We start from the raw sequence: 27,962 nt of genomic DNA, 5'->3' as shown, positions 1-27,962 counted from the left end.
TGTAGTGCCTAGATGTGATATACAGCTGAAACTCCAGTGGCAGCCAAGGAAGACTGAGCCCATACAGTTGGTGGAGCCCAGCAAGATACTCTCCCTCTGAAGCAGACACCAACATCTGGTCAGCCAAATTGCTCTCCAGGCTCCACTAACCATATGGTCTAGATCCTTACTGACTGTACCAAGAGCTTAGGTACCTAGCTCCCCTGCAGACACCTAGGCTTTAGACACCTGAGGCACAGTCCAGCTGCCTGCCCATCAGTGTCTGGCACAATTTCAGATTCCTGGGGATTGTTGTGACATCCTCGTGGGGCTGGTGTAGGACCTGTGGGAGACTACTGGAGCATCAGCTCAAGGCTAAATGGGATAGCCAACACCAAATGGCATTGGAGCTGAGGCGACTGAATCCAGCCCTTCAGATGCAAGCAGCAGGCAAGGAGCTAGGTGTGAAGTCAATGTGGAGAGTCAAGAGAGTAAGTAAGGATCATCAGGGCATAGCAAAATTACAACATAAGTGGAAAAAGGGCTGGGCACCAGGGCCCGAGTTCACACCAGACCCTGCTACAAAGAGTACAGGATAGATGTCTGAGGGTCCTGTGGGAGGCTGGTCAGGGCAATTACTCTACACCCTAAAATCAGGGTGAGATGAATCCACACCCTTGATGTTTACAGTGCAGATATCTGCATTTGAGCCTGTCACCCACACATCCTTTCCAGTAGCTGGAAAGAAACAGATGCTGCCAGGAAGTTATATAATCTGTTCTGAAGATATGCTGTAGAAAGAGAGAAATTACTCCCTGGAAATACCTATATCTCTCCTCTGACCACAAAGGGAATCTTAGTGTAGATGGGTTTGCTTTAAAATGGGTCAGAGAAACCCTGCTTGATGTACCTCTAAGAATGAGCACAGATACTAGTGCTCATATCATCACATATGAGATAAAATGTACACGGATGTAGCCCCACAATCTATCCATTCTATCCATTCACAGGCATTATCTAGATCATGATATTGGAAGCAATATTAGCATGGGTTGCTTAGGTTAAGTATTGATGATGTCACAAAAATGTTTACTTTTGGCTGAGCCCTTAAAGGTTATTCCATTTCCTATCCAGAGGACAGAGAAGGTACATACTGCCCCTCACTGCTGTTCCCCATGAGTCTATGTTTGCCGTTATTTCTCTTTAGTTGCCTCTACATGGCAAGAACATGTTGAATTAGTATCATCTTTAATTTTAGAGCAGCATTGGGGTGGAACAAACACCAACTCACACACAAAACAGAGATGGGTATTGGGGGCAGTAAGCAGTAGAGTGACAGCTCTGTCCTTCAGCCCTTCCTCTGTAGGATAGCACAGACAGACCTCCTCCCATTGCCCAGACAGCTTCCACACCTGACCTTGTAAGAAAGCAATACAGCCCCATATTCATTTTCTCAAATAGGTGGTAATTAGTCTTGCACGCAGTGGTACCTTCCATGATTCTGACATCTCCATAACAGAAGTGGAAACAAAAGCATCAGCTCCCAGAAGGTTGTTTCTTCTCCTGGAGAAAGCCAGACATGACTGTTTTGAATTAAGGTACAAAACAGCCTCCCACACAAGGCCAGAGATGGTGCTGAAAGTCTCCTGCACATCTACATATAAACACATACCCTACAGTATAGATCATAGAATAATTCAGTTTGGAAAGGACCTGTCTGGGGGCCTTTCACCCATGTGGTCCACCCCTTCACTAGAATGGGGCTCTCTCAGAAGATGTTGTTCAGGGCCTTTGTACCTGTGTTGTCAGCATCTTCAAGGATGGGGGTTTCAGAGTAGGAATCAACCCCCTCCATAAGGTTTGGTTTCCCTTTTATCTGATTAGGATTGCCTTTGGTGCAACCTATGCCAGTTGCCTCTTGATTTGATCTTGGCCTTCACTGTAGCCTCTCATAGCATCCTTAGAGCCAAGTTGCTGAAATGGATGAGCAGACTGCATGGTGGGTGGAAAGCTGGCTGGATCACTGGGCTTAAATGTTTGTGGTCAGAGGCACAAAGTTCCACTGGCAGCTGCTTTCTAGTGGCCTCCCTCAGGGGTCAGTACTGTTAAACATCTTTGTAATGAGCACTGCTTTCCCCTTTTTCACAGAGCCAATCATCTCAGCACAGAAGGCAGGCAGGGTGGGTAGGCATGATTTGTTCTTGCTAAGCCCATGTTGGCTGTTCCCAGTTATCTGTCTGTCTTCACGAGTCCAGTCACAGCTTCCAGAAGATATGTTCATAATCTTTTTCAGATTAGGCCAACCAATCTGCAGTTCCTTAGATACTTTCTCACACTTCAGATGTGATATTTGCATTTTCCCAGGTATTAGAGACCTTCTCCAATGGCCACAGCCTTCCAAAGATGGCAGAAAGCCATAGCTGTCTCTCTCAGCACCCTCAGATGCATCCCGAGTCCCATGGACTTCTGTCCTGCCTGTCTGCAGGCCATGTACACTTTACAATATCAAACCACATCCACAGCCAGTGCCAGGAAGTACAATCTTATAGCTGTGTTTTTCTAGAAATCTGTTCGTGTGTTTGTAGTTCCGGCTGGGAGATTAAACAGGAAACCTTTTTGGTCTCCATACTACTACTTTGCAACTGAAAGTAGGACTGTCTGCAGAGAAATACAAGTCAAGGGTTTTTTTCCTAAAAAGACTTCCAACCACCATCCACCCTGCCCTTAGAAACTTTGCAGCCCTTAGAAACTTTGCAGCCCTTAAAGGAAATGTTAAATCCTCCTCCCTCATAAATATCTCCAAAACCAACACAACACTCCCTGGAGAATCAGGAACTGCAAAGTAGGTCTGAAAGGTCTGCTGATTTTTTTCTTCCTTCAGACATTCTGCTACTGTAAATAACCTACTTGTTGTTCAATCGGATACTTATTTTATCCAATCCTGCTTCTTGGTCAGTTGCAAAGGGTGGAATGCCCAGTCATCAAACTGACTACAAGCTTCCACATATGAATGCATTGAAGAGATCCCTTCACAGCTGATGGAAGGAAGCAGGCTTTCCTACTTTTCTTCATAAGGCAGATATCTAAAACAGGTCAGATGTTTCTCACAGTTACTGGAACAGGACATACAGGACTAGCTCAGATGCACATGAAGCTGTTCAGTGTTAGCTGAGATGGATGCTGTCTGAAATGCATATTAAAAAATAACACAGATCTCTAAAAGTGTGCTTCTGCTTCCTATACTGTCCCCTCCCAACTAAACTCTTAGTCATCGGAAGAGTCCTGGTAGAACAACTAAATCTTTGGACATATTAAAGCAAATCTAGAGGGAAGAAAATTCTAATTCTTTATTGAAAGCACCAAGCCATCAATACCAAAACCAAAACCAAGATGTTAGCCTGATTACCTTAGATGATTTTAAAGACAAAGATGATTTCATGCAAATTTGTAAAAAGATAATATTGTAAAATGATAATACATTTTTGTGCTAGCTATGTCCTTATGCCAACTGTCAGAACATGTTCACTGTAGACTAGAAATTATTTCTTTCACTGGCTTGCACATGGTGGTTTACAGTTAGAAAATAAGTGTAAAACTCTACCTGTGGCTATACCTCCAAAGGCTTACAGACAACATAGAAGAAAAGACAGCAAGGAATCCAACCCCTTGCTCTCAACAAACATGTTCAGAAGTTGAATGCAGGGATTAGCCTAGATACTCCCTGCAATATTGCATCAACATCGTGTTTGCATAGTTACTCCCAGTCCCAGAACAAACAGTAAGGAAATAGTGAATCAGACTACAGAGGTTTCCAGAAACCTGAGCAGACTGACTGAGGTGCTTGTGCAATGAATAACAGTACTGTCACTTCTCTCCAGCCAAACTCACTCCAGAGTAATTTACTCAGTGTTGCATGAAGCACCTGTAGTTTCAACATGAGGACTTTTATCATTCTGCTAGAGGCTTGAAGTTGAAAAAATATTCTCTCATCTGAATACATGGTATGTTCAAAAGGGGTTTTGCTTCAGGACAGATAATTCCCCAATTAACAGAAACCTCTGTTTTCTCAGCTAAGCCATGTCTGCATCCCTAATTCATTGTAGGTCAAACTCTCTTATCCCGATTTGGGTTGTCTGTTAGAAATAAAGAGGATTTCCCCAGAGAAAGTATTGATGAAAGATACAGAGCTAAAACCAGCTACACTAGGCAGTGAAGTGTTTCCATTGCATTAACAAGTATTTTGAGGTGAATTAAAATTCCTTCAAATCATAATATGCAAAAAGATAAAAGATATGTGAAAATATTAAAACCAGACACATAAATATTTTCCATTTCATGAAATTGCTTAAGATATCCCTGGTTTTACTTCATGTTTTTTAATGGGCTATTGTCAGAGGGCTATAATCTGTGCAGCCCCAAATTTTTATTTACATATTTATTCTCTAGTGAATCAAACACAAAAGATTCAGTAGCTTCCATTTTGCCATCAGAGTAAAGTTTAGAGAAAGTAAAAGCATCTGTAATCTGTACCTTTCAGGTATGAAACACTTCCTCTAAAATTAAAAGGAAAACAGAAAACAAACAAAAAGAACCCACTTTCTCTCTATGCCAAGATAAATCTATCTGGAAGGTAACACACGTCATGAGAGAGGAAAAGGTGCCAGTAGACAGGTGTGACCTGGCTTTCATTAGCCATATCTTTATCTAACTGGGTGGAGACACAAAAGAAACAAAATCTTTCCATTTAGCTGTGTCATTATGGGGTGAGGCACCCTGGCTTTGGTGCACTGAAACTCTGACAGTGGGTACAGTCATGCTCTCCCACTGGCTCCAGTTGCTACATCTCTTTCCCAGCCTCTCAAATATCCTCCCTTTCCCCAGCTTTTCTAATCAATGAATAGTGGTTATGTGCCCAAAAAGGCATCTCCCTCTATATCCTTCCAGCATACCAGCACATTAAGCGTACCGCAATTTATTGCTCCCATTTTTCCCCTTGTCCCCTTTGGTCATCTGATGGTCTGGACAATTCAATTAACAGGCGAAATGCAGCTCTTGGATATGTACTTCCTGCTTCCACTGGCTCCAGAAGAATTTACACCTGCAGTACTAAACAATGATTTGCTCAAAGGAATTTAACAAGATAGCTGGTCACGTAATATATGCAAGTTCCAGATATGTCAGAAAATATGCCCATTAATAGTTTCAGAAAGAGAAAATTTGCTTATAGCTCTTTTCAAAGAGCAAATAAAGCATTTAGGTGCACTGCAAATAAAACACATAATGTCATTTACTGCAACTTCTGAGATAACATAACGGTTTTTCTATGGTAGAAGCCATTCTGCAAATGCTTTGTGAATTTAGCATAAATTACCTGCAGAAAAGCCAAAAAAGGAGAAAAACTATTGTGTGCAAATCACCAGTTGTCAAGAGAGAAACTTCAGTCCTGCAGCCATGAAGCATGTTGCTTAGAGCTCAACATGAGCTGAGAGTCAAATTCAATAGCTTGCAGACATCAAATATCTTTCGAGCATCAAATAAAATACTTCACAAAGAAAACATAGTTTGAATATTGTTCCAAAGTATTTGGGCAACACTTTGAAATGTATCTGTTCAAAGACAACTGGGAGTTTTCAGTGTTTCACTAACTCAAATTGGTCAGCTGCATCATAAGTATTATTTTTATCTGTTTCTAGCAAGAGAGTACAAAAATTCTAACACTTAATATGTTTAGCAAAGCAATGCTGTAGCTGGATGCAGCACAAAGGACATAAGGCTTCACTGTGCTGTCCAGGGATTAAGATTGGCAAACATGTTTCACTAGCACAGTTTTCCAACAGTCACAGACCAGAAATGAGATGCACTTACTGCATGGAGGTATCTCCCTCTCTGAATGAAGGCTTGCTCACTATGGAATACTTTGTGGTGTCAGATTGAGACCTCACACAGAGGGATGTCCATCACCTACCTAGGTAGCTGCCAGAGTGCTGAGGAGACTCTATAAACAGGTAGAGAACTACCTACTAAAATACAACCTGGCTTGTGGGTTAGTACAAACACCTCAGGACAGCTTTCTGCATTGCCCGTGGTATGTAGCTGGGCTAAGCCCATACCCATGAAGATTTCTAGACACCTCTTCCTACAGCTCCATTAGTGCAGCTAACCTGTTGTAAATGTGGTCTTATGGATCGCTCCCTGAAGCTTCCAGGCGTCACTGAAGGGTCACAGTAACAGAAAATATGGACCATTTATAGCTTACTCACATTGGTTTACCCACCTCAGCCCAGCGGAGCTGAGATCCACCCCAAACCCTCCAGCATTTCACAGCCCTCACAGAGCCCAGGGGAAGCTGGGCAGGGAGGGGGTGTGAAGGGAGTGCTCAGGACACAGTTTGTTTCCTGAGTTTGTGTCTAAGCTGCCTACTGCAGTGAGGACTCCTGGACTGACTTTAATGGCTTTTACATATGTACAAGAGGTGGGCTAACTCCAAACCCCAGATTACAGCTCTGCAGGGTGGCTAGCCTCTCGTTTGCCCCTTCTTGAAAATCTGCCCCCACAGCTGTTAGTGAGGATCTGGGCAGCCAAAAACTAACCCTCTGCTGGCACGCAGGAGGGATTTTCAATAACCTGGAATACAGGTTGAATTTTCTATGTATAAATACTGGATGCAGCAATGTGATTAATGACAATGTTATCTCCTGTAATGAAAGAGGGATGTTTGGTCCAGAGCCAGCAATGGGAGGTGAGGGGAGCTGAAGTTCAGGCAGGGAGAAGGGTGATTATGGCTCCTTCTGTCCTGAACTTGTAGGTCTGACCAAGCACCACTCTAGTCTCAGCTCTTTTTTTAGGCTTTGTGAGTCATGTTAGTTCAGCTCAGTGTTAGTGGTCAGAGGTGGTGGTACAAGAAGTGCTCTGGAGAGCACTACAGAGAGAAACCCTCAGGAAAACCCAATGCCAAGTGAATTGTTTCAGACACTCCTGATGATCTTTATCTAACATAGATCAGGCTGCCCACATTTGATCCCACAGAAGAGAAAAAGCGTGTCACAGCAATTGCCTCAAGACAGATTGTCATACCAAGGACAGCCCTTCCCAGACTAGCAACATGATGTGCCTTCTGGCGAGAAACTGGTGGAATAAACCAGAAAAATCCCCAGATTTTTCAGCCCTCTAAGATTCATTAGCTCACTGTTAGAAGCAGTGATCTTTTTTCCATTTAGTGGAAGATTTAAGGCCAGCCTCTAAGTCCTTCCTGTGTTCATGTGGCTCCCTCCCTGGGGCTCTGCATTCTCCTCTCTCACTGGTCTTTCCCATGGGATCTCCTGAGCCACTGGATTCTCTGCTGCCTACGTACAAAAAGCTTTCCACCAACCAGGTTCTCCACTTCCTATGCACAAAGAGCTTTCTACCAGTCATCGTGTTTCCTTTGCAACAGTGGAGAGCCTCTCTCCTCTTCCTCTGCTACAAATAACTCCTTTGTGTCTCTGCCAAGCCAGGTCAACAGCCCCCAGACAAAAAGTGGCCTGGCCTGACTTCTTTCTCAGCCACACTACTCATCTGGTGGCATGGGGGAAGCTGGAATACAACATGATAAAACTTGTTTGCCAGAGTTGCCAAAGGTAAGTCTGTTTTGCTTCCTTGTTTGCAGCACCCTGACAAGGTCAGGTGGAAGCATCTGGCAATAAGTGACTCACTCAAGGCTGCCTGGTGAGTCAGCATCGAAGGCTGACTAGGCTTAGGAATGCTGATGGCTGGGTCTCACTGTCACCACAAGATCATGTTTTCCCCTGGTTGCCCTAGCAAAGCTGCTCGCACGGGTGAGTACAGCACAGAAATATCTCCCCTAATGAGGATTTCCCACTGCAATTCTTGGCAAAGCTGAATTGCTGCAGATTTATGAGCTTCCGTTCAGATCTTCTCTAATTCCTCTTTTGAAACCCCATTACCTCCATCTGTGTTGCCTTTTGCATCAATCAGCCATTTTTACTTGATGGGCTGTTTTTGTGTTTTGTTTCTTGCAAACTCCAATAGAATTTCACCAGCTGAATTTTATAGACTCCTTCATTATTCATATCTTGTGTGCAAACAAATGCAGCCTGCATGAGGAAAAAATACAAATCAGCATAATTTTGTTTTTCTAAGAAAGCAGAGAAGTTCTGTGTTCTACCCAAAGTAAAGCAGTTTCATTGCTAAAAGCAGTATTAACTGACAAAGATGGTAGTACTGCAGCAAAATGAGTCAGAAACATCGCCCAGAAAATCTTCTTCCCACCCCAGAACTGATTATTTTGCAGCTTCCATTTCAATGGCATTCAGTGTCTGCAGGTTAAATTCAGTTTGATGCTGAAGAACGACCAAATTTAAACCTTAAATTTTCCCTCCATAATTAAGGGGGAAGAAGGTCTTTCCTCACCATCTAGCATGGCTCCTTGACAGAGCTTTAAACTAGACTTGAAGTGGGAAGTGGATAATGTCAGGCTTGCCTGTGACAAGCTGTGGGATGACACACCAAGGTTAGAAGGACAGAGTGCTCTGAAAGGTGCTGTCTACACTGCAGCTGACTTGAAGTCTTACCGAGATGAACCAGGGGCTCCTGGAGTGATAGAAACCAACAGGGAAATATCTCAGAGGAATTAAGGGGTGTTCCTCTAAGAAGGTGACATGGCAAACAGCCCAGCTGAAGTGTCTCTGCACCAACACACTCAGCACAAGCAACAAACAGGAAGAGCTGGAAGCCACCATGCTGCTAGAAAGCTACGACCTAGTTGCCATTACTGAAACTTGGTGGGATGAGTCCAATGACTGAAGTGTGGCTATTGATGGCTACAGGCTGTTCAGAAGGGACAGGAGAGGAAGGAGAGGCAGAGGGGTTCCCCTCTGCATCAAGAGATGGATAGAACATGAAGAGCTATCTCTGAAGAATATCCATGAGCAAGTTGAAAGCCTGCAGGTGAGAATCAGAGACAAAGGCAAGAAAAGGAACCTCATGGTCTGCTACAGGTCACCTGACCAAGGGGAGCCTACTGATGAAGTTTTCCTTTTCCAGCTACAGGAGGCACTGTGCTCACAGGCTCTTGTCCTGCTGACTTCAAGCCCCCCAACATCTGCCGGAAAAGTAGCACAGTGAGTAGCAATCCAGGAGATTCCTGGAATGCATGGAAGATAACTTCATGAAACAGGTAATAGTCAGCCCTACCAGAGGGGATGAGATACTGGATCTGATGGTTACCAAAGCAAGAGAGCTAATCAAGGATGTCAAGACTGGAGGCAGCCTGGTCTGAAGTGATCCTGCACTGGTGGAGTTCGCAGTCTAGAGGGATATGTGTCGGATAAAGAATAAAATCAGGACCCTGAATGTTACCAAAGCAAAATTCCAGCTGTTCAAGGAGTTAGTCGATATGACCCCCTGGGAAACTGCCCTCAAAGACAAGGGAGCAGAACAGAACTGGCAGATCTTTAAGGATGCTTTCCAAAGAGCACAAGAGCTCTTGATCCCCTGATGTAAGAAATCAGGAAAGGAAGGCAAAAGATCGGCACAGCTGAGTCAAGACCTGCTGGTAAAACTAAAATGCAAGAAGGAAATGCACAGGCAGTGGAAACAGGGATAGATATCCTGGGAAGAGTAGAGATAGGCAGTCCAGTTGTGTAGGAATGGGGTTAGGAAGGCCAAGGTGCAGATGGAGCTGAACTTGGTGAGGAATGAAAAGAATAACAAGAAGGGCTTCTACAGATACTTTAGCCAGAAAAGGAAGATCAAAGAAAATGTACTCCAATGAGCAGGACTGGAAAACTGGTAACTGGAGAAGGCTGAGATCGACAACAACTTTTTGCCTCAGACTGCCCTGGCAACCTCTCACACTTCTTGAGTGGATGGACTGCAAGATGAGGACTGGAGGAGCAAAGTGCCCCATCACCGCACATAAAGATCAGGTTCATGACCACCTGAATGTATATAAGTCCATGGGACCTGATGAGATACATCCCAGAGTCCTGAGGTAATTGGCTGATGTAGTTGCCAAGCCACTCTTCACGATATCTGAAAAGTCATGGCAGTCAGATGAAGTCCCATCTGACTGGAAAACATTGTACCCATCTTTAAAAAGGGTAGAAAGGAGGACCCTGGGAACTACTGACCTGTCAGCCTCATCTCTATACCTGGGAAGATCATGAAACAGACCCTCTTAGAAGCTATGCTAAGGCGGAGGACAGGGAGGTGATTTGGGACAGCCACAACAGCTTAACCAAGGGCAAGTCCTGTCTGACCAACCTAGTGGCCTTCTACAATGGAGTGACTACACCAGTGGACAAGGGAAGAGCTACAGATGTCATCTGTCTGGACTTGTGTACAGCCTTTGACATGGTCCCCCACAACATCCTTCCATTTAAATTGGAGAGAGAAGGATTTGATGGGTGGACTATTGGAGCAGGTCCAAAGGAAGGCCACCAAGATGATCAGAGGGCTGGAGCAGCTCTCCTACAAAGAAATGCTGAGAGAGTTGGGGCTGTTCAGCCTGGAGAAGAGAAGGCTTTGGCAAGACCTTATTGTAGCCTTTCAGTACGTAAAGGGGGCTTATAAGAAAGATGCAGACAAACCCTTTAGCAGGACTTGTTGCACAGGACAAGGGGTCATGGTTGTAAGCTAAAATAGGGTATATACAGATATAAGAAAGAAAATTTTTACAATGAGGGTGCTGAAACACTGGAACAGGTTGTCCAGAGGGGTGGCAGATGCCTCATCTGTGGAAATATTCAAAGTCAAGTTGGATGAGGCTCTGGGCAATCTAATCTAGTTGAAGATGTCCTTTCTTATTGCAGGGACTAGACAGCCTTTAAAGGTCCCTTCCAACTCAAACTATTCTGTGGCTCTATGATCTGTTAGGACTGCCAAGGGCCTCCATGTTCTCTCTAGAGGTGATCAATCTCCAGTGACAGTTTGCAGAGGGGCAGTGGATAATAATTTTGTCTTTATAAATCATGTGGTACAGGCAAGATGGATGAACAAGTATGTAGGTGGACGTCTTCTCAAATGTACATCGCCCAGGACCATTCTCTGTCAGTAAGGGCAGCTGGGATGGAGTTTAGCCCGTGCCTGTTGCATTCAATTCTCTTAACTTCTAAAACAGGGTATCTACTGGGAAGCAGTCCTTGATTGTGCTAGCTGCCAAATCACTTGGAATAGCATTAGTCACTCAGGCCAAACCCTCAGGCCAGGCACCATTCAACAAATGAGCAGTGTTGATGACCAAGGCTCAGCAGCCGGGGGAGTTCCTGCCACCATCTAATTAATAAATACAGCAGGAGGGGGAATTCCACAAAACTCTAGCCTCAACTGTGCACCGGGCTAGGACGTTATACATGTACACAGGGCTTGTTCTTATCCATTCCTTAGAGGTTAGTGCCTTTTCCTCTGCACCAACTCACTTGCTAACTTTGAGGATTAAATTGGATCATTTCACTGGCCAGCACTGATCGTGGCACACACTGAGAGGACTGTAAGCTGAAGTGTGCTGGTGCAGGTGAGGGCCTAAGCAGAGGGGCAAATTTCACAGGGTCAGCCAAATATTGTGCTTTTCTTAAAAGAAATCTTGACTGAATTACTGCCTATTTTCTGAATACGCAGAACTTGATCTATTCATCCAGCAAGTCACCTATCTGATCATTTATGAGAGATCCTGACATCCAGAATTAAAGAAAAAATATTATGTGATCACTTTTGAATTAATTTTGACTGATGGCTTTTCTGAAGGGTTTTTTGTCACCAAGCATTACATTGTACAAATACTCTTGGTCATCTCAGATTATGCGGAAGTTTTGACTTTTGACTGTGGCAACTTTAAACCACCTTGACAAAGAAGATGCTTCTTTTTATTTCAGTTTACAGCATAGCAGTCTGATCACAAAAGCTTCATTCTGGGGTCTTTTAGCCAGATTTGATCATGAACTGTAGAAAGGCATGTATTTCAAAACACAGCAGAAAATGTAATAGTGTTTTTGTCGTGTGTTTTAACAGTAAATGTTATTTATTATAACTGTCTGGAAAAATGTCATTTAATGGTCATAGGAGTCACTCAGCATTCTGCAGAGCTGTCATCCCTTTTAGGAAAAAGTAAGTTGAGACTGAGGTAGAAATCCCAGCCAAAAAAGCTCCCTTTGAAGATGGCTGTGGAGCAGTACCATCACTGTACCCCTTTGATTACACCCTCATGATGTAACCACATGGTCATTTGATTCCTTCAGAAAGCACAACTTAACTAATGCATTTCTCTGTATGCCACATGAGTTTTGATTGCTTATCCATTATATTTCATATGAGTGGGGAAGGGGAGGGACCTATTTCACAAGTAGAGCCACTTCATGGGGGCAATGACAAATCCAGCTTGAAAATGTCCAATATGATGTATGAATACATTTTTTTTCCTCAAGGACAACTCCCAGGCACAACAAGCCTGCTGAGGTTTGCTTTCACTCCTTGGCAGTGTCTTCTACAGATTTGCTTCTTTGTGCAACTGGTTTTTAAGGCCAGTTTTTCTCTTTCCATGCTCCTTGTGATACTGGAGCTACGGTAATTGATTCTAGCCAGGCCAACCTACATACCACCATCCCCACTGGAGGCAGTAGTGAATCCTTGTAGTTTTGCAAAACTTTGGTCCTTCTCCCTGTCTCTTCTTCCCATGGGTGAAGGAGAACTGGCACCACTGACAACCAGGACTGGCAATGCAGTGTTGAAGAAGAAATCTTGCCTTTGCTCTTGAAGCACAGAGTAATGTAGTCAATTTGGGTACATCCTTTCTATCGAGCTAATGCAGAGCATCAAGATTTTCACACCTAAACAAATGAAAGAAGTTAGTCAGAAGTCATCTACAGGCTCATCTAACAGAAATTGGGTCCTAACTTTGCCCTAGTCTGGATTCAAGACAATACATAGGATAGAAACAGTTTAGATTCTAAGTCAGCCTAACCTAGGAAACCTCAGCTGGCAGCATTCCTCCTGCAACCAAGAAGCCAATTACTCAGCAGCCTTATGTTGGCACAGCCTTGAAGTCTGTCATATGATATAACCCAACATAGGAACAGTGTCAGGCTGTTCACAAGAGTCACAGAATGGCCACTCTTGTGTAGTTAAATCGGTTTCCATCAGTACCTTTTAAGCAGACAACCATTCCTCTCCTCTGTGAGTCTGCTGATACTGTCAGCAATGAGATGCTGTTACTCTAACTTAGGGAAGTAACAAGAGTCCTGGTTGCACCAAAATAGTATAAGCTGTTCCCTGCAAGATGCATCATCTGTGTATTGGTGTGAAACTGCACCTCTGTCATTTGGCCCTATTTTTTTTTTGTGGTCCCCCAAAAGCCAGTGCACTTTACAGCTTTATCCAGTCCCATATGTGGACACTACCAAACTGGACTTGTATGTCAGCAGTATGTCATTTACATAAAATTATTATAGTTCTCCACAACAGTATCATTGCCATCAGCTTATTCCCAAGTCTTGAGCAGAGCAAATGGAGTTAGTTACAAGTGAGTCCTATAATAGAAAGATGTTACAGTATTGTGTGAAGGGAAGAGCTCCAGGGACTTTCCTGTAGACTTTGGTTGAAATTACCAAACCACAACTGGCACAGTGGGTCAGCTACTTGCAGAGCTCCAGGGCTCCTGACAGATGAGAAGCTCTTGCTTCCTACCACACCCCACCATTTTCAGTTCCAGGACACTTCCTCCCTATTCTAACAGATGATGACCTGTTCCCCATTATACAAGCTTTTGTCAACTCTTGTCTAGACTAAAACAGTGCCATGTATATGAGCAAGAAGTCATGAGCCCTTAGGAAATTCCAGCAAGTACAAGGCTGCAACATTCCTTCTTACCAGAACAGATTAGGACAAGTACCTTCTTAGTGTTTTCATATAATGTTGTGTCCAGCCCAAGTCTATTGTCTCCAATGCAGTGGTGTGGGTCCCAAATTAATTTCAAGTTCCTGTGCAAAGACTGTGATGACCAGCTTTGCTCCTCACTTGGAAGAGAACTTCTCATAGTGGCAAACCTCATCTTATGGGGAATGAACTCCCCTAGAGACTATGAACATTACAAGCCTGCATCTCTTGTGTCAAGTGCAAGACCTCTGCTTTAACCCTCACTTTTTCTACTGTATATAAATAGCAGCATGTGCATTTAAAACGAAACTTCTGCCAAAACAAAGAAGTGCACTGTAGGTGTGACTTGCAGCTTGGGGAAGGGATGGGAGAGAAAGCACATCACTCATGGTACAGTTGTCATGATGTTCAGTGCATGGATTTCAATAAAACACACTAAAAGAGCACAGCCAGTGCTGTGCTTAAATACATGTGATGTTAAGGTATGGTGACAAAGTTTTTTTCACATGTGCTGCTGTATAATGTCAATGCAGGTGTGACCAAAAGGCACAAGAAAAGGTAACCACTTGCAATCTGAAAATCATTTGGCAGAGGACGGAGAAACCATTCAGAGATGTTAAAACAGTTTTAGATTGTTACGTAAAAGGGGAGTGCTCTTTTCTCTTTTTAAAACCCTGGGTATCTGGTCCAGTTCTATGCAGACTCCCAAAATACATCCTCATTTTATCGCTACTGTTAAAGGGGAAGGGATCAAGAGAATTGATCATAGAGTCACCAGGGCCTTGTTTTTACTGAATTAATTTCTTGTGCTCAAAGCTGTGGTATCATGTTCTATAGGTGGCTGGGCTCTCAGTATGCAGTAAAGGAACACAGGTCAGTATACTTTTTTGAAAGCAAGAAAAAAAATACTTCCTGCTCCTTAATTTTGTGTTTATATTCTGGTCTCAAAACAAAAGTGTTGACTGAAGCTATGAATACAGCTGAAGATACTGTTCTTAGGATGGGGATTCCTCTGTACTGGTTACTTTAGTCAGCCAATTTGAAATAGATACATATATGTATATATATGTACGTGAGGGACAGAGCAAAAAAACCATAAATCTTTGCATTTCAAGTACTACAAAGGCTTGAGCAAGCAAAATGACCCTCAAGAGATACTCCCTTCAAATAATCTTTGAACTACAACCAGCATGCAGAAGGATGTATTTCATATCAAATATAAACAGTGATATAAAAGGCAGATAGGAATGTGCAGAAGAGCAGCAGAAATGTTTTTTTCTGAGGTAGTTCTGTGCACAAATTGTTATGCTCTCAGCTGTACAACCTGTGTGCCACAACATAATAAAATATTTCATGACCAAGAGGGAATAGATTTTATAAGATCCCTTTTATACCTCCATTGAAAAGGAGGCCTTGACAGACAGAAGTAAACATTATCCCATCACTAAAGCAGTTTAGTAAAGCTTGGATTCTGTTGATGAAGAAGGATTAGCAGGCAATGTCATTACATGTCAGGCTCAGGTTTGCCAGTTTTACACCATTGTCACTCTACAGGGACAATCTCCTCCGGCACAGCAGGGGTTACCAGATTCCTGCAGTACTTAGCACAAAAAGAGCCTAAGACTAAAGAAACCAGTTGACGAATAAATGCCGTGGCAGTAAGATATTGAAGGTCAAATTCTGAGCCTAGTCTATAGCTCTATTGTATTTGGATATCAAAGCAGATAGCTGAAGTATGCATGAGTGTGCATTCATTCACTAATAAGGGGTTACTGTAGTACATCTCCCGATCCTTTTTTCTCCCCAGCTCAGTACTTTCACCAATGATGAGGTCCCCAGAAAGGTTACAATGATGTAGAATGATAAAGTCCCACTTAGATAATGATGACAAGTGTTTCTAAAGATCTCAGTTTCCATATGGGCTCATACATGAAACAATCCAAATTTTGCTGAGATCTTACCCAGAAGTGCTGGTTAAACCCAGCCTCTAAGAGTTGCTGAGCTCTGTGTACTAACATAAGGACTATTACAAGGGCTTGCTTAAAAAATCAAGGCAAGTTCCAGCTGTTTCAGACTATCAGAAGTTAGTGTAAGCACCTGTGACTAAAAGCTACGTTTCATTGGCTTTGCAGGGTGACTGGTGCACCACTGATGAGGCAAGCATTGAAACTGGCCACAGCCTCAGCATTTTATCCTCTCTGTTTTGGAGGCATATGAACCAACTGCTTTTGGGGAAATGCCCAAGTAGCTTGTTCTTTTCCGAGCTACAACGAGTGTGGTTGAACCACACTGAGCTGAAAAGGTAAAAATTTCACAAGTCTGCAAAATGCTTTTCACTGTCACATGTAGAATTCACAACAGTATTTATGCTGGCTGAACAGACAAAATCTGATGTTGTGTGAGGTGATTATTTCTGGCCATGAACAGAACTTCCCAGGTCCGTATGCTTCAGGCATTTCTGCTAGAGCTGAAAGCAAATGTCTTATATCTCTGTTAAGCTGCAGAAGCTCCTTTGATAGCTCAAACAGACTTTACTGTTTTTAACCAAACCTGCATATTGTGCCTAATAGACAACACCACCTCTCTATTTATCTAGGTATTTTTAATTTATTAGAAGCAGTCACCACATTATTTGGTGCTTTATAATTAAAATACACAAAAGAACAGGATTAACTGGCAGAACATGAGCAGCTACCTACCCAACAAAAACAAACAGGGCAAAATACCACATTTAATAATACTACTAATAATGAAAAATTACTTTATATTTAACATGCACATTTTATTTCCCAACCTTTTATCAAAGGGCTAAGGGTTTTTAGCATAGACTAATAGTTAATAAATTTGGTTTCCGGAAACTGAAAAAGCTTTGTCGTACACACACTCAAATGATCTTCCTCTCTTTCAACCGAGCAGACAGTGAATGCTAACCCCTTTGTCATTAATGTGTTCATCCATTCCTTATTTGAGGTTCTTCCTAAATCCTTTGACTTCTCCCTGAAGGTGATAATCCACTCTTTAATTTAAGAGTCATGTCTTATTGCATTAATTTTTGCATGAGCAAGAAGAAAACTGAAGCAATCAACCAAACCTGTACAGAGTAACACTAACCACAGTAACTCTGGATTAAATCTCATTTTAAAAGTAGAATTTGGCCAAAAGAAAATTAACATTTCAACAATAATTAATCACAGCATTAAAAAACCCCAAACATTTGTCTTTTTATGTAATTCTAAGACTGTGCTCACCTGAAGTAAGAACTGCAAATGTGGCTTTGTTTTTTGACTGTTAAAATATGACATTGCTCTGACCATCACTTGAACTCTTTTAACCCAGCTAAGGTGAAGATGAAGAAATAACACGACTGCCAATGGCTTCATGTGTGTTTCAATCCAATTTTTCAGTGTTTCAACTGATCAGGGTAGCCTGCTGTTACCAGGTTTTGCTCAGGAGAACCCTTACTGTATGTTCTTGTTAATTCCCAGCCAGGATTCAGCAGCCTGTATGAAAGGAGGTTTCATCTTGATATGGTTTTGTTGTATTATGCTGCTTGTATGATAGGAACTGCTAATGAAAGAGGGCAGCTGAAGGAAGCCCCAAGATGAAATAGGAGAGAGGTGAGGGAAAAGTAATTTGGATGGCAACAGGTGGTTGAGGGTTTCAAGACTGGAAGATTCCTTCAGAAAAACTGGGGTGGATATGCCCCTTTACCATAGCCTCTAATTAAAATTGAAATGAAAGAACCCGTGAGAGTAAGCCAAAGGTCAGAGAAGAAAGACTTATGAATATTCACTTCTCTGGAGCAGCTGAGGCTCACCTGCCAGGTACTTCATGGTCCCTTACTTGTTCAGCTGCTGGAGTGACCCTATCCTGGCCAGTCTGCCTTCTGTGCCTCCACGCAATGGGGAAGAAAACAAGGGGATGCAGATGCATACCTCCACCTCCCATGTCAGTAGGGAGTCAGATTATGGCCAGAGGTCCTTCCCGTGCATTTTCACATAGGTAAATATTAACTGTAAGGAAAACAGCATCTGAGTTTTAGGCATGAAAAATTGGTATTGCATGGGCAAGTAATGCCACAGTAAGGTGGGCTTTATGTATTATTTATGTATTTTTACTTGATCAAGCTACATTTCTACAAACTGTGGCCATAACTGTGACAGTGATCTGCCATTAAGATGCAAACTCTAAAAAGATGTTCTGTACTTTCTAGAATTTGTCAAGAAATTACTGTACATAGCTCGATACAACACTTACTGCAATTTGTGCACAGGTTTGTTAACTAGTTGCATCCTTCAGTACACTAATGCATATAAATGGTGTGAGTGATAAAATAATTCCACGGTAACTTCTACGAAGTGTTTGAGATCTGCTTTGTAGCTAAGAAATATGAAAATTGGAAAAAGACAAGATGACAGCTGCAGAAGCATAAAAAAGTATGTCATAAGATTATCTAAGTAATTCATGTAGATCACTTGACTCTAATGGCAAATTAAATCATGCTGTTTTCCAAGATACACTCTTAGTCAAAACTGTGTATCTTCCAAAACAAAAATTTTATGCATTCCCAACAATATGTTAGCATTTCTTTCAATCATGAAAACCATTAAAGATTTGATTTAAAAATATTTTTCCCTATGGCCCCTAAGGCTTCAAATTATGGAAATTATTCTTGCACAGTTGAAGAGGGGAATAATCTATTGTATTTCTGATTATTTTCAAGACAGCGGTGAAAATACATTATAAATATTTGAAAATTTAAAATATACAGTGAAATTGAACATTTGAATTTTAAAAATATAGCATAATTTATGAATTTTTAATTTTGAGGCTATGGTATTCAATAATAGGAACTCTAACGGATGAGTAATTGCCCAGCTCATTGCATAACATAAAGAAGAACTCAGATAAAATTAAGCATCTTGAAAGTTGTATAGCTGAGATTCTTCAACTGATTCTTCAACTTTTTCAACTAATTTTTGTCATCTGTCAAAAACATTTCAGAATTGTAATACAGATGTTATTTTATCATATTTGAATGCACTGAAATAGTAAGACATATCTGCAAGATACAGGACTGTACCTTAAAAGTGAGCAAATCTTTAAATTTTGCCTAGGTTTTCCTTATTATACAGCATGTTTGGAAAAATAAGTTTCTTTTGTACAGCAGGTTAGGAATCCCCATTCGGAATTTTAAACTTGTTAAACAGACAAATATGAAGATGATGAAGAGGAACGATTTGTCTTGCACTGAATTCTTAAAGTTTCTTATAATCAGTTCCAAAAGTTTAAAAAAGTTTTAAATTCAGAACCAAATTATTTTGTGCGGGTTGAATTTTACAACATTTCTATATTCACAAAAAGGTATATTACAACAAGTAATGAGAGAAATTATTTGGTCATAAGTGTAGTTGTGTAAAAATGCATTTTGGCTAAACAGAAAAAAAAATCAGCAATATGCATTTGCTATTAATAATTTATCTCCACATTTTTGGCAAAAATAATTCAGTTACATTTTCAAAATAAGACTGCATTTTGGGGAGACAGTAAGTATTACTGCAAGTTTGAAACATGCAGCAAGCTGAACCTCTGTCACTTGCATGCGGAACATTGTAGACTAAGAAATTCTCAAGAACCATCCCCACTCCCAGAGAAATTTTATTATGACTAGTCTGACAGCTTTCCATTTTCATATCTTCTGGAAGTTACTAAGCTTGTCTGAACTCAAAAGCAGCAGTAGAAAGTATATTTTCTTTTAAAAACAAATTTTGGCAAACTGCAGAAACTTCGCAGAATCTTGTTAAACACCATTTCTGTCAAGAATGAGATTCAAGGGAAAAATAATTTTAAATACTATTGGTTAATGATTTTTTAGGGTTTTATGAACCCTATTATTATTAAAAATAATCCAAGGATATATTGAAAATACTAAAACAGATAACAAAGCTTTGTGATTTGTCTATCTGAGTGCAGTAGGATGGCATTTGAGAGAAAAATATCCAAGGTACATTCTCTAAAATGTCTCTTCAAATGAAGTTTTGGCTATAATTTTTGCCATGGTTCTATCTTCCCTGATGGAAGGATGGTCACACTGCCACTGGCTGCAGTAGCAATGAGGTCGCCAGAGTGGAGTCACTGTCCATTAAAATTGCCTGGTTACACATTTTAGATTTTAACATTCAGCAGTAGTGCCAGACAAAAACAAAGGGCAAAACCTATCTCCATACTCTGAAGTGCAGAGGCTCTGTGCTCTCCAGGTGGACTCCTGATTAGTAACTAAGCAACCACATCTTGTATCTCTAACTCACACATGCTGTTCTTACTAGAAGATTTTCTTTGGCATATTTTACGTTGAATCACTTGTAGATCTGCAGATCATATTTAAAATGTGCTTGTTATAAAATTGTTAATGAAATACTTCAGCGAATAATTGTAGGTCTGCAGATCATCGCATTTCTGAACTTTGTAAGCCGATTGAAATTTTCAACTGCAAATGTATCTTCTGCAATAAGTCAAGCAAAATTAATTTATGCCCCATATATCTTTTGACCTATATTGATACAGTTTTTTAAATTAACAAGTAGAATGTGAGTGTTTATTGTGCCACTGACTATAATAGTGCATAATTTTTCTTTCCTTTATCCGCAAGGATCATAACATTTAATTTTAATAAGTAATCAAAACAAGGTCAATAGAAAATTCTGATCTGCCTTTTGGTGACCCAACATTTGAATTAAATGTTTGCCTCCCATGAGTAAATCACATAGAAATTCTCAGACAAGTATTATGCTAGTAAAGGTCGCTTGATCGCATATTCATAGAAAATAAATATGAAAGGCTTACAACCACAGTTAAATATAAGCTCCCTTTTGAATGCAAATAAATATTTAGGGTATGTATTCACTCAGCTCTAGTCCTTGCTTGTGCAAAACTCCCAACAGTACCAACCAGAGGGCCAGTCCCATGTTACAAATAGCACAGAGTCAAAATAAGAAGTATGCAGTGGTGGAAATACTTCTGTAAGCCATCTGAGGAGCACTTAGCAGGAAGGAATGTATTTGTAAGCGTCAGAAATGATGGAGTGTAGTTCAAAATCAGGATTGCAAATCAGGACCATAAATCAAGGATGTTGATCAGTCCAGAAACCCATAATCCAACCACCCAGAGTTCCTTCGTGTCAATGCAAAGATGTGAGGTCAGAGTATAAACACTCAAGCGCCTCAAAGGGGAATTTTGTATCCAAGGTTTCACAAAGGTTGATTTTGTAATTTATTCCAATGGAAACAGGGTGTGTCAATTGATATAGCAGACATCTTGTCCTTATAAACCATACCAGTCTACTCTAATTTGCTAAATTGGGAAAAAGAAACACAATTTCATTCTACCAGAGTAATCACTCCCAACCTCTATCAGGCACGTGTTTGCTGCTAGCTTCAGATCCAACACAATCTGTGTGGGCCCACAGTATCTATATGTAATCTAGCTGCATCAACTCACCCAAGGAAAAGATAATATTTTTTATAAAAATTTTGTCTTGGCTATATATTACACTGCTGCAGCTAGAGCAATGCTACTGTTAGCAACATAAATGAATGTTCTACTTATTTGAACAAAAGCCAAACATAGACAAGTCACAAATGCTTCAGATTCAATTAAGAAAGAGACCATGCAGCAATCATGGAATAAATTAGGTTGTCAGGAATGTCTGGAGGTTGTCTAGTTCACTTCCCTGCTCAAAGCAGGGTCCTGGTGGATCTGAACAACTCTGATGGGTCCTGGTACTTCAGGTTTCGTTGTTCCTACAGTGATTATAGGGTAAGGCTTATTAAGTCTGTTAGGGTGTTTTCTCTCTCTCTTGAATCTATTGGTAATCTGAGATAAAATATTATATGAGAATATCAGTTATGTAACTATAAGCAAGGCATAAATCAGGCTATCTCCTGCTTCATTTTCTAGACTGAAGGATAAAACAAGATTTTTAAAAGAATAATAGGAATACAGGACTGTATACAGTTTTAATTATCTCACCCCTGACAGTATACACAGAAAATATTTCTTTCACGTGCCACTTTGGTCTAAGATATTCAAAAGGTTGGAAATAAAAAAAAAGTAAAACTACATAAATAAAACTACATCACTCATGTAACACACACTTTACCTTCAAAGAACTATAGAGACAGGATTTCTATTTGTTACAATAAAAGTTACTTTCAGAGGAGATTGTTAACTGCATTGTCATTTACTTATGTCAAACTTATGCTGAATCTTTCAACAAATAATTTCAAGAAAATTATTGATTAATGTAGCTATTTAAGTGAAACATTTTTACCTGTTATTTTAATTTAAAAAAGCCCCATAAAGCAAGCATCTCTTTTCTCTGTAAAATTTGTATTTATGCTGGTGGAAGAGGGAGATGTTTTCTCTCTTTTCAAAAGTTTTGTGGCTGGACTTTACCTTGAGCATATTTCAAAGCTGCCCTTAGTGCCTTTCCTTCCTACAAAACTAATTGATCCACTGTGAAAACATTCCTGATGCTCAAATACAGTCCAGGGGCATTTGCATGTGGTCTGCAAATCAGGCACAGGACCTCATGTCAGAGCTGATGTTTGATCCACTAGGTCCCGAGATAGGGAGAGCTTCTCTGTATGATGCACCACTGCTTTTATTGTACAGAAAAAAAAAAATACTTTGTTTCTGTTCAAATTACTGTAACATGCAAAACTAGCATCAGTGTTTCAGAGTTTATAGCACAGCTATAATAACAGATTGTCCAATAAACAGAAAGATAACTTAACAGAAAGCATGCATCCAAAATGTAGAAAACAAAACCACAAAAAGAATGTATCTGGGAAGCATAATATATTACTACTTATACTTGGAGGACCAAATACAGCATCTTCTGTCAAGCAGAAATAAAGCAGTTTCTTTCTTCTGCAAGCATTAGCTCAGTGTCTTCTGGACAGATAGGCTTTTATCCATATCTCCATCTTCACAACTCACTTTCTAAAGTGTTTGGATGCCCTGAGCAGGTCTAAAGGGAGGGAAATATAAAGAGCAGGTATCATCAGCATATCGTGGAAACAACAGTCCTCAGCTCCATGGTCACCTTTCTAGAGGCACTGCCTGTACAGGAGCACAAAGGGTGACCAGCAGGGCTCCATGGGAAGTATTCACATCAGAATCTCTACAGACTAGAGGGACAGAGCTGCTCAGATAGACCCTGCTACCACCTGTGGCTGGACCAAAAGAAGTCAAAGAATTCATTTTTCATCCTGATTAAAAGGAGATCAATAGATGACAGTGTCCTGGGCAACATCTAGAATTAATGTTGTACCAACAGAAATTTAAGTGTTTCAGTTTCTAAGTGGAAGAGATTTCCACCCAGTCTCCCCACCAAACACTCCAAAGTGATTTGAGATAAGATGAGGTGAGGACTGAATGACTGGCAGTGATTGTGCCCCTTCTCAAGTCACCAGGTTCTAAGACTTTCTAATGGCTTCACATCTTTCAAGAGATCTTAATCATGCAATGATTGCAGTGTTTGAATCAGTTTGTTCTAGTCCCAACATGACACATCCCAATTTACATACTATTTTGTGTTTCCAGCTCCATCATTAATGTTTAATGCCTCAATTCAGCCATCAATCCCCACTCACCAAAACAATTCAGCTAAGTACATGTTTAAATGTAAGTGCATTCATAAATGCTTTGCTGAAATGAAGCAGTCTTACACACATGCTGACAAGCTTTGCTGAACTGGATTTTCATCTGCAAAAGAGTTCACATGCCATAGGCACTTAGGAGAGGAGCCTTCTTCTTCCTCATGTGCATTCATGTCAAAGAGTGTGGCTTGTGAAGGACAGTTTCCTATAATGTCAAAGCATTATATTTAAGGAGAAGGTGGTTGCAATCCTGTTTTGGTTTTGCTGCTGCTTCAAACGTTGTGACGCAACCGGATATAACCTTTTGTATTTTTTTAATTCTTTCAAGTGATATATTTTAAACTAAAGTTTGAAAGATAACTAGGACTCTGAACATCTCTACTCACAGTAAGCTGATCGGTTTGAGGTAATGCCTGGTCATTGGCATTATTCAGATCTTGAAGAAAGGAAAAAGAGTAAACCTTTGCACATATGCAATTTTGTCCCTGGTAGGTCAACTAGTAGAGACAAAAAAAAACCAAACAAAAGCCAAACCAATAAAATGTACTGGTTCATTTCCCAAATAGGGATGTTTACCTTGGTCCACCAGGACTCTTAAACTAACACTGACCCAATTCTTTTAACTTTTCATATTGAAAATATAATGGTATGCTTCTCCGGGACCTTGGTTTGGTGGTGTCAGGGAAAGATTTGGGTTTTTGATTTGACTTTTCAACCTCTTTTACCCATTCCTTTCTACATGAGAATAAATGAAATAAATACCACAGAGTTCTTTTCAACTCTAGAGGAAAATACAATTTACTACAGTCACATATTTTCTTTGCTGCTGGTAGTGGAAGCTGTAGTGGATTCACTTGCCTTCATGACTGTTTCATACATACTTTAGCTTAAGCATTAAAAATCTTATAAAGCACTTATTTTAAAAAACTGTAAATATCTGAGAGACATCAGCACTTACCTTTACAGAACAGCTGTCAGCAGCAAAAGCTCTTACATGATCTGTTTACCTCACAAGCCATCCAACTCTCACAAGGTATCCAAATCCTCTCTTGAATGGGGGGCTGAGCAGAGGCAGTAATCTGAAGAGGCAATTTTATGCTATAGACACTCCTTACAATGTTTTGGAGATGTTTGTTACCTCAGAGTTTGGTTTAAATTTGTGCTAGTTATGGATAAAAGTCAGAGGAAGGGAGCTTCTTTAGCACCTCTTTAATCAGTTCAACCATACTTCTAATTTTAGGTCCAACTTATTTTCAGTCAAAGTGCATGTTCATTAAATACTCTTTAATTTTGCACAAGGAGTATGTCCGTGACAGCAATAAAGAGCTTTGCAACTTTCAACTTATGCAAGAATAAAGACTTTCTACACCTTGACCTAATGTACATCCACCCAGCCCAATCTGACTGGATTAAATTGAAGAAGCAGATTTCAGGTTTTAAATCAAATTCTACTAGCAGTCTGGCATTTCAAGTCAGAATTTCCCTTCCATCTCTGCCCTCTTCCCTCCCCGCCCTCCCCAAAAAAGCAAGTGTTAGAATTATCTGAAAGGTTAAAGAGTCATTTTCTGAAAAAAATGGGAAGAGCCTAATCAAATAAAAGTAGTGTCAAGATTTGAACAGTACACAGATCTATCCATCTCATTATCTGGAAATTGGGCAAGAAAAGTTCTGTGACCTTATTTATATCTCTCAAGCCATCAACAGTAACTGGACAGGTTTTTTGTGCATCTTTTGCTTCCTCTCATCAAGACCTTTCGGAGTATTAGGTGTAGTCCAGGGAATTTCTGATCTGTGTGACTTCCTTTGTTTTAATCTGTTACCACAGAAATAGTCCATTTATCATTTTTCAGTTTTAGATAAGTTGTAAATGTTTTTTGGGTCTTTTTTTCCTGCTCAGGCATCAGGCCTAGGGAGCTTCACTAACTTTGTAGTTTCAGATAGTCCCAAAAAGTCAGTTGTTGGTCATGACCCCTGAGAACTATGACCAGGACTCAGAAGCACTTGCAAACATATAAGCAATCCAGTTGTTGGAAACTGGAGCTGAGTTTTCCTGTTCCTCAGGTGGATTAAGTGGAGGAGACTGCTCTCAGTGCAGTATGGACAGGCACACCCGAATTGGACATGAGCGTGTCAGGCAGTATCTACTGCAAGCCCCAGCACAGAAGCTCTGTGAGTACTTGGATGACAACACCACACAAGTCTTACAGTTGCTGCAATATCACTGCTGCCCATTCTTACAATAGCTAGTTTAACCTGAAAAAGCTTTCACTTTACAGTATTTGCAGGAGTATCTGCTGTGTAAGTTAAATGTCCCACAGAGGGGATCAGTAGACCGTGGACATAAAAAAACAAGAACTGCATCTCCTGAGGGAAGCTTACACAATCAGTTATTAAGTACAATTATTGGTGACAGATTGTATTGGTTACAGTGCGTATACTAACCTGTGCTTTGGGCAGAAATAATTTTAAAGGCTTTGGTTCAGGGGCCCTTGAGTGAACAGCATCTTCCCATATGGTTTTCAACACAGCATGAGGCTTCACAGATTAAGAGCAACATGTATTATACATGATATCTGTGTGCACTGCTCCTCAAAAGCAAGCTACTTTGAGGCACTAGAAAACCAGCAATCTTCTTCCCTAAATTCCCTTTCCTGGTATTGTGACCCCAAGTCCGTGTCCATCCCCTCCTTCCCGCTTTAATACTGCTGCCTACTGACGTGTTGGCTTTGGTCATCTTGTCATTACAAAGCAAGCAAGCCAGTCTGTCTCATATGCAGGCTTTCAGGAAGTTAATTAACAGGAGGGAGCCGTGGGAGTTTCTGAGAAGCTGAGCTCTGATGTAACCCAAAGCCATCCACTAGTAAGCTTTTAGATGCTCCAGCCATACATAATTTATGTTCATCAGTCACATGGCAGCAAAGCTCATTTTGCATAGTGGATACTTGCAATGGAAAAGTGCTTACAGGGTTTCAGCAGAGCAGACAGACCTTTCATCTATCTGCATCAAAGAGAAATTAAACTATTTTCTTCAGAGAGACCTGGACAAGCTGGAGAGATGGTCTGATTCCAACGGGATGAGGTGCAACAAGGCCAAGTGCCGGGTCCTGCACTGTGGCCACAACAACTCCCTGCAGTGCTACAGGCTGGGCACAGAGTGGCTGGAGAGCAGCCAGGCAGAAAGGGACCTGGGAGTTTGGATACACAGGAAGCTGAACATGAGCCAGCAGTGTGCCCAGGTGGTCAAGAAGGCCAATGGCATCCTGGCCTGGATCAGGAACAGTGTGGCCAACAGGACCGGGGAAGTGATTCTTCCTCTGTACTCAGCCCTGGTGAGGCCACATCTCAAGTACTGTGTCCAGTTGTGGGCCCCTCAGTTCAGGAAGGATATTGAGGTGCTGGAGCAGGTCCAGAGAAGAGCAGTGAGGCTGGTGAAGGGACTTGAGCACAAGTCCTATGAGGAGAGGCTGAGGGAGCTGGGGTTGTTCAGCCTGGAGAAAAGGAGGCTCAGAGGAGACCTCATCACTCTCTACAACTACCTGAAAGAAGGTTGTAGCCAGATGGGTGTTGGTCTCTTCTCCCAGGCAACCAGCAGTAGGACAAGAGGGCACGGTCTCAAGCTCTGCCTGGGGAGGTTTAGGTTGGATATCAGGAATAAATTTTTACAGTAATCAGACATTGGAATGGGCTGCCTAAGGAGGTGATGGATTCATGGTCCCTGGAGGTTTTTAAGGTGAGACTGGATGTGGCACCTAGTGCCATGATCCAGTAACCACAGTGGTGTTGGATCCAAGGGTTGGACTTGGTGATCTCGGAGGTCTTTTCCAACCCAGTTGATTCTATGATTCTATGAATTATGGGAGGTTATGGTATTCTTGTTGAAAACTCTGAAAGTAACATTTTAAAGGCATGAAAAACCTATAAGATGGCACTTGTGATCACAGAATCATGGAATCACAGAATGGCTGGAGTTGGGAGGGATCCTAAAGATCACGTAGTTCCAAGACCCCTGACATGGGCAGGGCCACGAGCCCCATCCAACAATGGGGCATCCATTGACCCCTTCCATGGATAGGGCATCCACAACTTCTCTGTGCAACCTGTTTCAGTGCTTTGCCACCCTCATAGTAAAGAAAGAAAAAATATTTTTTTCCTAATACGTAGTCTAAACCTACTCTCAGTTTGAAGCCATTACCCCTTCTCCTGCCACTACGTGATATTCAGATGCAGAGCCGCACAACCGGCCGTTCTCACTTCTTTCCGATTTGCATATAATTCCTTTTCTCACCTGCAGTTCCTGTGAAATTCCCATTTGGCGGCAAAGGGGCGGGTGCCAGGGATGCCGGTGACTGCCAGGGATGCTGGCGGTGGCACCGAGGGCCGCCCTCCCCGGGGGGATGCTCGGAGGGCCCGTGCTGCCGGCGGGGCGGGCGCGGGGCGGGCGCGGGGGCGGCGCGG

At 41.4% G+C, this 27,962-nt stretch overlaps 1 long non-coding RNA gene across 2 annotated transcripts; it reads right to left on the bottom strand.

The window, feature by feature from the left end:
• Window positions 1–12,251: 12,251 nt before the first annotated feature.
• LOC135410047 (uncharacterized) lies at window positions 12,252–27,925 on the bottom strand. 2 transcript variants are annotated; one of them, XR_010428498.1, is made up of 4 exons: window positions 27,793–27,925; window positions 24,466–24,586; window positions 17,663–17,858; window positions 12,252–12,800 (listed from the first exon to the last, which is right to left on the bottom strand). It is a non-coding gene; the product is annotated as an uncharacterized LOC135410047 (long non-coding RNA). The 2 variants fall into 2 exon arrangements; XR_010428497.1 differs by lacking the exon at window positions 17,663–17,858 and having other exon boundaries at window positions 27,793–27,919.
• Window positions 27,926–27,962: the final 37 nt, after the last annotated feature.

The sequence above is a fragment of the Pseudopipra pipra genome, chromosome 2, assembly GCF_036250125.1.
Source record: "Pseudopipra pipra isolate bDixPip1 chromosome 2, bDixPip1.hap1, whole genome shotgun sequence".
Taxonomy (NCBI): domain Eukaryota; kingdom Metazoa; phylum Chordata; class Aves; order Passeriformes; family Pipridae; genus Pseudopipra; species Pseudopipra pipra.
This window is presented reverse-complemented; position numbering and strand designations above follow the sequence as displayed.